At 48.8% G+C, this 11,278-nt stretch overlaps 2 long non-coding RNA genes across 3 annotated transcripts in view; one reads left to right on the top strand and one right to left on the bottom strand.

Moving 5' to 3' along the window:
• The first annotated feature begins 269 nt into the window (after positions 1-269).
• 4933427I22Rik (RIKEN cDNA 4933427I22 gene) overlaps positions 270-11,278 on the top strand; it is a 17,409-nt gene continuing 6,400 nt past the window's right edge. The window contains exons 1-2 of one of the 2 annotated variants that reach the window (NR_045159.1): positions 270-381; positions 1,363-1,518. This is a non-coding gene — a long non-coding RNA (RIKEN cDNA 4933427I22 gene). Of the gene's footprint in view, positions 382-1,362; positions 1,519-10,714; positions 10,799-11,278 lie in introns of those variants that run through there. The other variant, NR_045160.1, reaches the window with a different exon arrangement.
• Gm1667 overlaps positions 9,882-11,278 on the bottom strand; it is a 23,444-nt gene continuing 22,047 nt past the window's right edge. The window contains exon 4 of the long non-coding RNA XR_390880.3: positions 9,882-10,697. This is a non-coding gene — a long non-coding RNA (predicted gene 1667). The remainder of the gene's footprint in view (positions 10,698-11,278) is intronic.

Raw genomic sequence — 11,278 nt, 5'->3', positions numbered from 1 at the left:
AAACAGGATCTTGTAATCCTCCTCTTAGCCTGGCTGGGCTGGTGCCTGCCTGCCTTCATTAAGAGTTTGTTACTCAAATTAATAGTACAAACAAGATTGCAGAAGGGACTGTTTAACCTACTTAAGACAGCACACTGTTTTTAAGCAATTAGGGCCGTTTGCACACGGTGAATGAGCTCACCAGATAAGCTCCATTTCTGCCGCTGGGACAGATCAGGCGATCAGGGCTCTGGAACGCTGTGTGGTGGTTCCGGAATGTGTAGCATGGCCATTTACCGAAAGCAGTCTCCTATGGTTCAACTTCTCGTTCATTCTCACCCGGCCTGAATTCGGCATCTATAAAATGGGGGTGATCCTGTCTCACAGGGTCATTGGAAGGAGGTAATGGGTAGGTTTATATCCATAAACAGGAGTTGGACTGACCTAGGCCTTGCTTCAAATTAGGTCAGAGGAGAGGACAGACTCCAAGCTCAGCTGCTGATGGGGACAGCCATGTGGGGCAGCGGGCATGGGGGGAATAAAGGAAGTGAAAGAGATCCTGCATCCCGCAAGAGTTCCAGTGTTCTGGGAGGGCGGACTCGGAGGACTGCCACGCACTCTCCACGCAGCCCCGGGTGGGTGTCTAACTGTGTGAAGCCACAGACCCCAGGACCGCAGTGGGTGGGCAGGGGGCAGTCTGAGGACTCTGGGCCTCACGGAGGCCAGAGATAACAGGTTCTCAGTCTTGGACATCCCAGATGCCACCATATGTCACCATATGGAGCTGAGAACAAAGTGGAGGCCCCAGAGGCAGCTCGATCATCCCTGGGGCTGAAGAGTGAAGAGGGCAGGGAGAGAGGGGGTTCTGGGTGGTTCTCACATGGGCAAGAGTCTTTGGTCCGGTCTGTGGCTGTGGCTGGAGCGCAGGAAGGCCTTCCAAAAGCCTATTCCATCATTCAAGCACAGTGGGTCTTGATGAGCAGAGAAAGTCTATGGATTTAGAGCTTTATTGTAGACCGGCAGAGAGAAAGAGAGAAGGTAAAAGAAAGAGGCCAGTCATGGCTATGTGGGGAGAAGAGGGGGAGAAGGGAGGAGAGAAGGAGGGCTGGAGATCAGAATAAGAAAGGTGAAAGCTTAAGAGAGCGAGAAGGGGCCAAGCAGCTCCTTTTGTAGTTGCCTGGGCTACCTTGTTGTTGCCAGGTAACTGCAGGGAGGAGCATACCTGGCTACTGTCAGGTAACTGTGGGGGTGGAGTCCAGCCAGAATGCCAGGAGCTTGGAACACTGTCTGCTAGACTTATAGTCACAGGATTATGAAGTTGGGGGCTCCGTGGTGCCAGGCACCTATGTCTGGAAATGTGGCTTACTGTTCTGTCCATTGTAGAGTTTTCTACTGGGTCTCCGGAACAAGCTTCGCTCAACCAAAACAGGCTGCCTTTCACGGTCCTACACAGCCAGGCATGGAACAGGCAGCCACTGTGTTCCTGAAATGAGACCAGCATCTGCCTTTGATCTGGGGTCTACGCACAGCATGGACAATGTAAGTCAAATTCTCAGCATTTTAAATGTTTCATAAGCTGACTAGATGAGCTTTGTGGCTTTAAGCTTCTTAAAATTTGGATGGACATTCTAAGATGGTGGGAGAGTTGGGATTTAGTACTCTCTGCCATGGCCCAGGTTTTGTTCTCAGTTAAGGAAGCTGCTCATCTTGGGCTGGAGAGGATGGCTTAGCAGTTCTTACACTTGTTGTCCAGCAGAGGACCTGAGTTCTGTTCCCGACACCCATGATGGACTGCTGACAACTGTCTGTAATTGCAGCTCAGGTGGATCTGACGCCCCCTTCTGACATCTGAGGGCACTGCACAAACACACACACACACACACACACACACACACACACACACACTAAGATTCTTTAAACTTGTCTTTAATTTAGATAAATGTATTTATATTCTACTAAGCAAGAAATGTTTTTCTTTTATTCTCTTAGACTCCAGTGTATGGAGCCTGCAAAATAAACTAATGTAGGTTAGATAAGTGTCTAGGGATGCATCTCGCTTGGTACAGTACTTGCCTGGCATGTATAGGGCCTGAATTATAAACCATGTATGGAGGTACAAACCTGTGATCTCAGCACCTGGGAGACAGAGGCAGGAGTAGTAGAAATTCAAGGTCATCCTCCAATTACCTAATAAGTTCAAGGTCATACCCTGTCTCAAAAAGCAAAGATATGTAACACGCACATCATGCTTGCTGATCTTTGCTTGGCCAGAAATTCCCCCCAAAAGGCAAAATTCAAAGACAGTATGAAGACCTCAAATACACTTCTAAGGAGAGAGAGAGAGAGAGAGAGAGAGAGAGAGAGAGAGAGAGAGAGAGAGGAGAGAGAGAGAGAGAGGGGGAGAGGGGAAGGGAAAGGGAAAGGGAAAGGGAGAGAAGGAGAGAGGGAGGGAGGGAGGGAGGGAGAGAGAGAGAGAGAGAGAGAGAGAGAGAGAGAGAGAGAGAGAGAGAGAGAGAGAGAGAGAGAGAGGCTGAAGAGGGAAATCCATCCCAGGAAGCTGGAATGGTGTTCTGAAACTAACCCCAGGTGACACAAAGATGGCTATAGTCACACAGGTTAAAAAAAAAAAAAGATCCTACCGAGGGTTGGGGTGGGGGAGGTTGCTATGAGTAAAGGCATCTGCCAGGCAAACCTGACGACATAAGTTTTATCCCTAGGTCATATGTAACAATGGCAGCACACCTGCATTCCAGGGCTCCTGTGGGGAGATGGGAGATAAAGATGAGAAATTTATCTGGAAACTCATAAACTAGAGGGGAGACAAAATGAGAAAGACCATGCCTCAAAACCAAAGTGAGAAGGTGAAGACCTAGGGCAATCAGAGGGCAATTATATAGCACTTGTGTATGTGCAAGTGTGTATAAAAGTATGTGAGTGTGCAGGTGTATGTGAGCTGTGTTGGTATGTGTGTGTTTGTGTGAATTCAAGCAGGTGTGTGAATGTGCTTGTATAAGTGTGTTGAAATGTGTGTGCTTGTGAGTTGGTGTGTGTCTGAGTGTATGTGCATGAGTGTGTGTGGTTTTGGGTACGTAAGTATGTATGTATGAGTGTGAGTGACTGAGGCTGGGGAATGTGTGTGAGAATGTGTGAGTGTGTTTGTGTGAATATGAGTGTGTAAATAAGTATATGTGTGTGCAAGTGTACATATGATCATGCACATGTGTCAGTGCGTGTGAGAGTATATATGTTTGAGTCTCTGTGGGTGGTGTGTGAGTGTGACCCAGTGTGTGTGTGGGTGTGTAGGAATATATATAGGTGTACTTGTGTGTAAGTGTGTCAGTTTATGGACATGTATGGGTGTGTAAGAGGCTGTGTGTGAATGTGTGTGTCTGTGTCAGTGTGTGTGAGTGTGTGAATCTGTGAGTGTGCACTTTGTGAGTGTGTGCACAAACATGTGAGTGTTCATATGAATGTGTGGATGTGTTTGTGAGTGAGCCTGTGTGAATCCATGTGTGTCTCTGTGTGTGAGTGTATGCTTGCGTACACACTAAGCACTTTACCAACTAGGCTACATCTCCAGCTCATGCCCAGTGCCTTTTTATTTGATCTTGTTATTATTTTTTTCTGCTTTTTGAGGTATCATGTGGTCCAGGCTGGCCTTGAACTCTATATAGCTGCAGATGACCTTGAACTCCTGATTCTCCTGGGTCCACCTCCCAGGAGCTGAGATTACAGGCCTGTACCCACCACGCCTGTGCTATTCTTGTGGTGGTGGAGGTGGTGGTGGTGGTACCTGGAACCAGATCCAGGGCTCCAGGCACACTGGAAAAGCACCCTACCAACTGAGCCTCAGCCCCAGACCCGATAGGATTGGTTCTGCTGCTGCTGGTCAGTCCTGCAAACTGGACTCTGACTCTGACCTCATCTTACTCTGGGCATCATCTGTTGGCTCAGCATCTTTCTCCTCATCCTCTGTGGAATTCTGGTTCTTCTCAGGGGAAGTTGGCGGTTAGAACCCTAGATTCCAGGGTTTAGAGTCTTCATAGCTACTAGGATGACTTCCTCCCTCCCTCCCTTCTTTCCTTCCTACCTTCCTTCCTTATCTTTCTGACTCTTTGTCTTTGTTTTTTGTCTTGTGTTTATGGTGTGTGTTTGTGTCTGCACACATGTGTGCATATGTATGTGCATATGTGTGTTTGTGTATGAGCATGTATGTGTGCATGCAACTGTAGGTATGGCCCTTGTCCTTGCATGAGAGCATGTGTTTATTTGCACATATATGTGCATGTACACGCATTCATGCATGTGTGCACATACATGTTTGTGTGCATGTATGCATGTGCATACATGTGTGTAAGCGTGTGTGTGTGTGTGTGTGTGCACATGCGTGCACGCCAGAGAAGACTTTTCAGAAGTCAGTTTTCACCTTTCTTTCTTGTTTTTGAGGCAGGGACACACTTGTATTTTGCCACTGAGCATGCCAGGCTAGTGGCCCATGAGCTTCTGGGTAGCTCTTCTGTCTCCAGCTCCCATCTGAGCACAGCGGTGATGGGACTGAGAGTGTACACCACTGCATCCAGATTTCCTTGTGCTCCCTGGTATAAAACTTTGGTCATCAGGCTAGCCTGCAGGTGCCTTCACCAGCTGAGCCATCCCCCCAGACCAGCCACCTTAGTGTCACCTGGGGATTGGTTCTAGAACACCAAATTCTGAAGGTGCACAAGGTTCCTGTACATACAGGTGTGCTGGTTCCCACCTGTCACCCCAGCACTCTGGAGGCCAAAGCAGGATAATTGCCAGCCACAAGTTTTCAGCTAACCTAGTTTACATAGTGAGTTCCAGGCCAGCATAGTTATTGTGGGAGACCCTGTCTCTAAAGAAGATCACTCCCTGTCTAAGATATCATGACACGTGCCCGTAATCCCACACATACTCCTATGTGCTTTAATTGCCTCTAGATGCCATGGTACCCAAGAGAAGTTGTGTGCCTTGCATGAACAACCACGTGTTCTGCTGTGGGAGCAGTGATGTCAGGAGGGCAGCTGACAAGCTCAGCATGCGGCTCTTCTTTTGTATTCTGGATCCACAGTTGGTTGAATGCTGGGTAGGTTAGGTTCAGCTGTCAACCTGATAGGGTTGAGAGAGGCCAGGGGTGACTAAGTGTATTTGTGTGTGCATCCGTGATGACGGAGACCACAGACCAGAGCCCAGGAAGTGAAAAGACAGTGTGCAGACTGCTGAGCTCACAGAGCAGGTGCGTGCCCTCCTCCTCCTCCTTCTCCTCTTTCTCCTCCCCCTTCTCTCTCTCTCTCCCCGTCTCGTTGTCACCCCCACTCTTCCTCTCTCTTTGTTTGTCCCTTGCTCTCTCTCTCTCTTTCTGTCTCTTCCTTGCTTTATCTTTGTCATTTTAAGTTTTTACTAGTTCTCTCAGACTCTGTCTGTTTCTGTCTCTACTTCTCTTAGCCTCTGTTTCCAGATCTGTTTCTAATTCACTGTCTCTGTGTCTCTATGTTTGTGTCTGTCTCTCTCTGCCTCTCTGTCTCTCTGTCTCTGTCTCTGTCTCTCTCTCTGGCCTCTTCCTCTGCCCCACACCCCTGGTGGCCATGCTGTGAATTTGTCTGCTCCCCCAGACTCTCCTTCTCATGACAGACTGAACCCTCAGAACCCAGGAGCTGAAATAAAGCTTCCCTCCTGTTAAGCTGTAATCTCGGGTATTTTATCACAGTACGCAAGCATCCAATATAATCCCTCAGTCCAGTGCAAGGACCGGATGTGCTAGGTGCCACAGTACCCAAGAGATTGGGATGTAATCAAGAGGGTGGAGGGGAAGCATTGTTAACAACTGACAATCGGGGGTGGAGAGAGAGAGGCAGAGAAAGAATGAGAGAAGAGAGAGCAAGACAAAGACATGGGAAAACTGTGACAAAAGACATCAATAGACAGAAAGGGAATATACTAACAGAGATCAGAGGCTGGGGAGCTGGTTCATAGGTAAAGTGTGTTCTGTACAAACATGAGGACCTGAGTTCAAGTCCCCAGACTTCACATAAAGCCAGATGTGGTCGCATGGACCTGTAATCCAGAGACTCCCATGGAGAGATGGGAGGTGACACAGGGGGAATCCCTGGAGGCTCAAGGACCAGGTAGCCTGGCACACACATCACCGAGCAATGAAAGACCTTATCTCAGACCTCAGAGGTGTCCTCATCATGTAAGGACAACACCATGAGAGTATAACTTAAAACAAGTCTAAACTTAAAACTTAAAAGGAGGGAAGATTTATTTCAGCTCCTGGGCTCCACACATTTGCTATGGCATACATGCATGAGCACACACATACACACACCACACACACACACACCACACACACATGCATAGGACACACATACCACACACACACACCACACACATACACATATCACACACACACACATGCTTACACACCACACACACACACACCACATACACACACATGCACACCACACCACATACACATATTACACATACACACATGCATACATACACCACACACACATACATATACCACACACACATGCACATGCACACTCACGCACACACATAGACATACACACATACCATCTAACACCACCCAAAAGGATAAAAATGTCTAATGCCCAAAATAAATCAAAATCCTTAATGACCCAACAGTAATACAGTAATAATAGCAATCCAATTCATAATAGGCAAATAGTTTGAACAGGCAGACACCCAAATGGCCAATAAGCTCAGGAGAACATGCTTAGCATCATTAGTTACTAGGGAAATACAGTTGTGACCAGGAGCCACCACGCCCCATTCAGGAGGACGGCGATCACGTGGATATGGATAACGGCAAGGCTTGGCAAGAATATGGGAAAAACAAAATGCGCCACCGTGAAGGGACAAGTGAAGAGGTGGCTCTGTGCTTAGGAGCACTGGCTGATCTTGCTGAGGACCGGGGTCTGATTCCCAGCACCCACGTGGTGGCTCACAGCTGTCTGTGACTCCAGTCCCAAGGCATCTGAACACTGCACATGTGCATGGTGCACTTACGTGCATGCAGAAAAAGCACCCATACACATACAAAATAAATGGAGCACTAGTGGGTGTGTAAGACGGAGCCAGTGTGGAGACTGTGCACATGCTGTTCGGACACATACAGAGACAGAGACACAGAGAGAGACACAGAGACAGAGAGACAGAGAGAGACAGAGACAGAGAATATTAAACACTTTAAGATAAAGAATTTAGGGGCTGGAGAGATGGCCCAGTAGTTAAGAGTGTGTATTCATTTTCCTGTTGTTGCTGTATCAAATGACCCTAAACTTTGTTATTTACACTAATAGGCATGGCTAAGATGTCTAAACCCAGACATCCCAGGAGATTAAGGAAAGAAGATCAGAAGTTCCAGGCCTGTCTGGGCTACAGAGCAAGTTCAAGACCAGTCTGGGAAACATATTGATAATTATGTCTCAAATAAACACTAGGAAGAGGGCTGAGGTCAGTGGGGTGCATGAGACCCTAGAATCCCAAAACAACAAAAGCATCACCACCATTATCATCACCATCACCATCATCACCATCCCCACCTCTGCCGCCATCGCTATAACATATGTGATTATCTTACAGTGCTCTAGATCAGAACACTTGGTTTGTAACGTAATCTGGAAATTCTCTCTCAGACATGCCCAAGAGAGTTGTCTCCATAGTGTTCTCAACCTGGTCAAGTGGACAGTCAAGATTAACCCTTTGATTCCCATGGCTAAAAGCTATTCCTTCCAGTGCCGTCTTCTGTTGCTTAGGGTGTTGAGAGTGACGTCCTCTAGTCTACAGTGCCTACCAGGAGCAGGATCCAGACGAGGGCAAACAGTGCTTCTGGCAAATGGTGAGCCAGCACATGACGAGTCAGCACATGCTGACCTAGGACATAGAAGCCAGCACACACTGAGTCAGCACATGCTGGCCTAGCACATAGAAGCCAGCACACACTGAGTCAGGACACACTGAGTTAACATACACTGAGTCAGCACATACTGAGTCAGCACACAGAGCCAGCACATGCTGAGTCAGCACATACCAGGTCATCACACACTGGGCTAGCACATAGGAAGTCAGCACACAGTGAACCAGCACACTGAGTCAGCACATACTGACCTAGCACATAAAAGCCAGCAAACGCTGAGTTAGCACACACTCAATCAGCACACTCTGGGTCAGCACACACTCAATCAGCACATACTGAGCAAGCACACACTGGGTCAGCACACACTGAGCAAGCACACACTTGGCAGGCAAACACTGGGTCAGGATACACTGGGTCAGCACACACTTGGCAGGCAAACACTGGGTCAGGATACACTGGGTCAGCACACACTGAGCAAGCACACACTGGGTCAGCACACACTTGGCAGGCAAACACTGGGTCAGCACACACTGGGTCAGGACAAATTGGGTCAGGACACACTGGATCAGCACACACTGGGTCAGCACACACTGAGCAAGCACACACTGGGTCAGCACACACTGAGCCAGCATACACTGGGTCAGGACACACTGGATCAGCACACACTGGGTCAGGACACACTGGATCAGCACACACTGGGTCAGCACACACTGAACAAGCACATACTGGGTCAGCACACACTTGGCAGGCACACACTGGGTCAGCAGCACACTGGAACAGCACACACTGAGCAAGCACACAGTGAACCAGCACACACTGAGTCAGCATGCAGACTTCAGACAAGTTCTGTTCACTGCAAAGCTTTAGGCTTGATAGAGAATGTTTCTAAATCCGAAGCTGAGCTCCAGATCACGCACCTCAGTGGAGCCTGAGAACTTAGCTTTGCTTTGGAATTTTTAAAAGAGGCTTGGGCAAATACTCAAACAAGAGCCTTCCCAAGACATGCGACATCTCCCCCTGCTCCTCAATGACAGGCTGGCACAAGGCTTCTCAGTGAGAAGACATCGCCTGAGAGCCTTCCTGTCTGACTGCACCACTGGGACCTGCCCCATTCTCCACCTCCCAGGAGCATCCCAGGCCCCGTGTGGCCTGCAGGAAAGTCCCTGCAACCAGATACACCAGTGGCTCTAGCCACACCTGCCCTCCTGAAAGCCACCAGTCTTGTCTGAGCAGTCTTTGTCTGTCTGCCCACCCTCTTCCCTGGGACACACAGTTTGACTTTCCCTTTGGACAAGCACCTGAATGAAAACTCATGGGTTTCCTGGTCATGGGTTTCAAACAGAAAGCAGGAAGATGGTGGAGGAAGGAGGTGGATCCAATAACAAGAACTCGGTCAGCCTACCTCATCCCGTGGGCTCGTCCCTGTGGGCTCATCTGCTCCTTCCAACCCTGAACCATAGAATAACCAGGGCATCACAGGCTCAGGAGAGAGAGAGACAGAGACAGAGACAAAGACAGATACAGACAGAGACAGAGACAGAGAGAGACAGAGAGAGAAACTCAAATATTGCAAATACCGTGTTTAGCAATTTTCTCTGAATTTGAACTTTCCATCCCAGAGAGAGGATACTCAAAAAGTCAACAAATCTCTTGAAGCTGGGAGCCTAAGCTTACAGGACCCACAAAGCCTCTCTCCTAGGTTACAAGAGCAGCAGAGACTCTCCAAGTCCTGTAAGTAGGACAAAGAGCACCAGGCTCCCAGCTTCCATGACACAGCACCAAGGTCACAGGGTAAGGCAGATCTCCTGGAGTCCTTGCTGTGTAAGTAACCCCTCATCTATACTCCTGCCAGGAACCCCAACAAACTCATTCATTCACCAAGTTGGATGTGGATAAATTGTTATTTGTGATCTCTTGTGGGTTTCCCATCTGGTGAACAGATGTTTGTGTCATGTCTTCCTTGGAAAAGGCTCAGACAATGTCTTGACACAACTGCTTTGTGACGTCCAGAAAAATCATCTTTGTCCCCAAGCCCTGAACATCGACCCTGGGCATATGCGGAGATGGCCATAGCTCACCCTGTGAGGCTACTGTGATTTGAGGGAGATAACACACACGAGGAAGCCAACACAGGGCCTGCCCGGTTCCTTGGAACACAGGGTGCAATAGCTGTTGGAACGATCAGGACTGGCTGAGCCTCACTGGCCCCCAAACAGCAAATGCTTCTGCGCATGCGCAGAACTGAACCACCATCTGCCTCCAGCAGCCGCCACAGGGTTCATGCAAACCGGCAAGTTCAGGTTGCCCTTGGCACCTAGCACAGGAGTCACTTCACAGGGACCCCGACAAAGAACACATCCTTGATCCAATCAAGGGAGATGCTCGGATCTGGGCCAGCAGAGTGTCGACCGTTCTCCTTCTTTTATTAAGTGACTCTCACAAACAAAGAGAAGGAAACATATTCAAAGTGACTTCTACACAGCAGAGGCAGCTGGGATGCTGGCCAAATATTCTGGGCAACAGAAGAAACAAAAATCTTCCTCTCTTGTCTGTCAGAGTCAGTCAGCCCTCTGGAGTGAAGGAGGTTACCATAGCTTCCACAGTTTGTCATTTTCCAGGAGTCTTCGCCGTAATCCCAACCCCCTTTTCTCAATGGTGTCGGCATTGTTAGTCATACAAATGAAGTCTGATCTTATGTTTCTGACGAGATGGCTGGTTTGATGGGCGGGCAGCCTGGGGAACACTCCCACACGCTCTGACAGGCCTATGAGGAGCAGGAAGGTACACGCTGGCAGAGACTCAGCTGTCAAAACTCCTGTAAAGGAAAGAAGGGTGAACAACTGGGCCCTCCAGGTGGCCTTGGTGGCCCTTGGTGACAGTAAGAGAAACCACTTTGAAAGGTGAAGACAGGAAGTGGTAGGTGGCTCCTCCTCACCCTCCTCTTAGATGTGACCTATTAGGGACGATTCAAGTAGAACTCCTGCATCTTCAAGTGAGAGGCTGGGGTGTGGCTCCTTGGTAGACCTAGCCTACAATTTACCAGTGAGGGCTGGGGACATAGTTTAGTTGTAGGGTGCTGGTCTGGACTCTCCTAGTGAGGGGGTTGGGGGTTTAATTAGTGGTAGAGCACTGACCTAGAACCCACCAGTAAGGTACAGGGGTTATGAGTTAGTAGAAGGACACCTGCCTTGAATCAACCAGTCAGAGGCTGAGCGTATGACCTTCAGCCTCCAGATGCGTGAGCACACATGTACCTGTGAACCAACACACATGCACCTTCACGAAACTCACTCCAGATACCATCTTTGGGGGGCTGGAGAGATGGCTCAGAGGTTAAGAGCACTGGCTGCTCTTCCAGAGGTCATGAGTTTGATTCCCAGCAACCTCATGGTGGCT

This window comes from Mus musculus, chromosome 4 (genome assembly GCF_000001635.26).
Source record: "Mus musculus strain C57BL/6J chromosome 4, GRCm38.p6 C57BL/6J".
Taxonomy (NCBI): domain Eukaryota; kingdom Metazoa; phylum Chordata; class Mammalia; order Rodentia; family Muridae; genus Mus; species Mus musculus.
The sequence above is the reverse complement of the archived record's forward strand: the minus strand, read 5'-3'. Positions and strand labels throughout refer to the sequence as shown.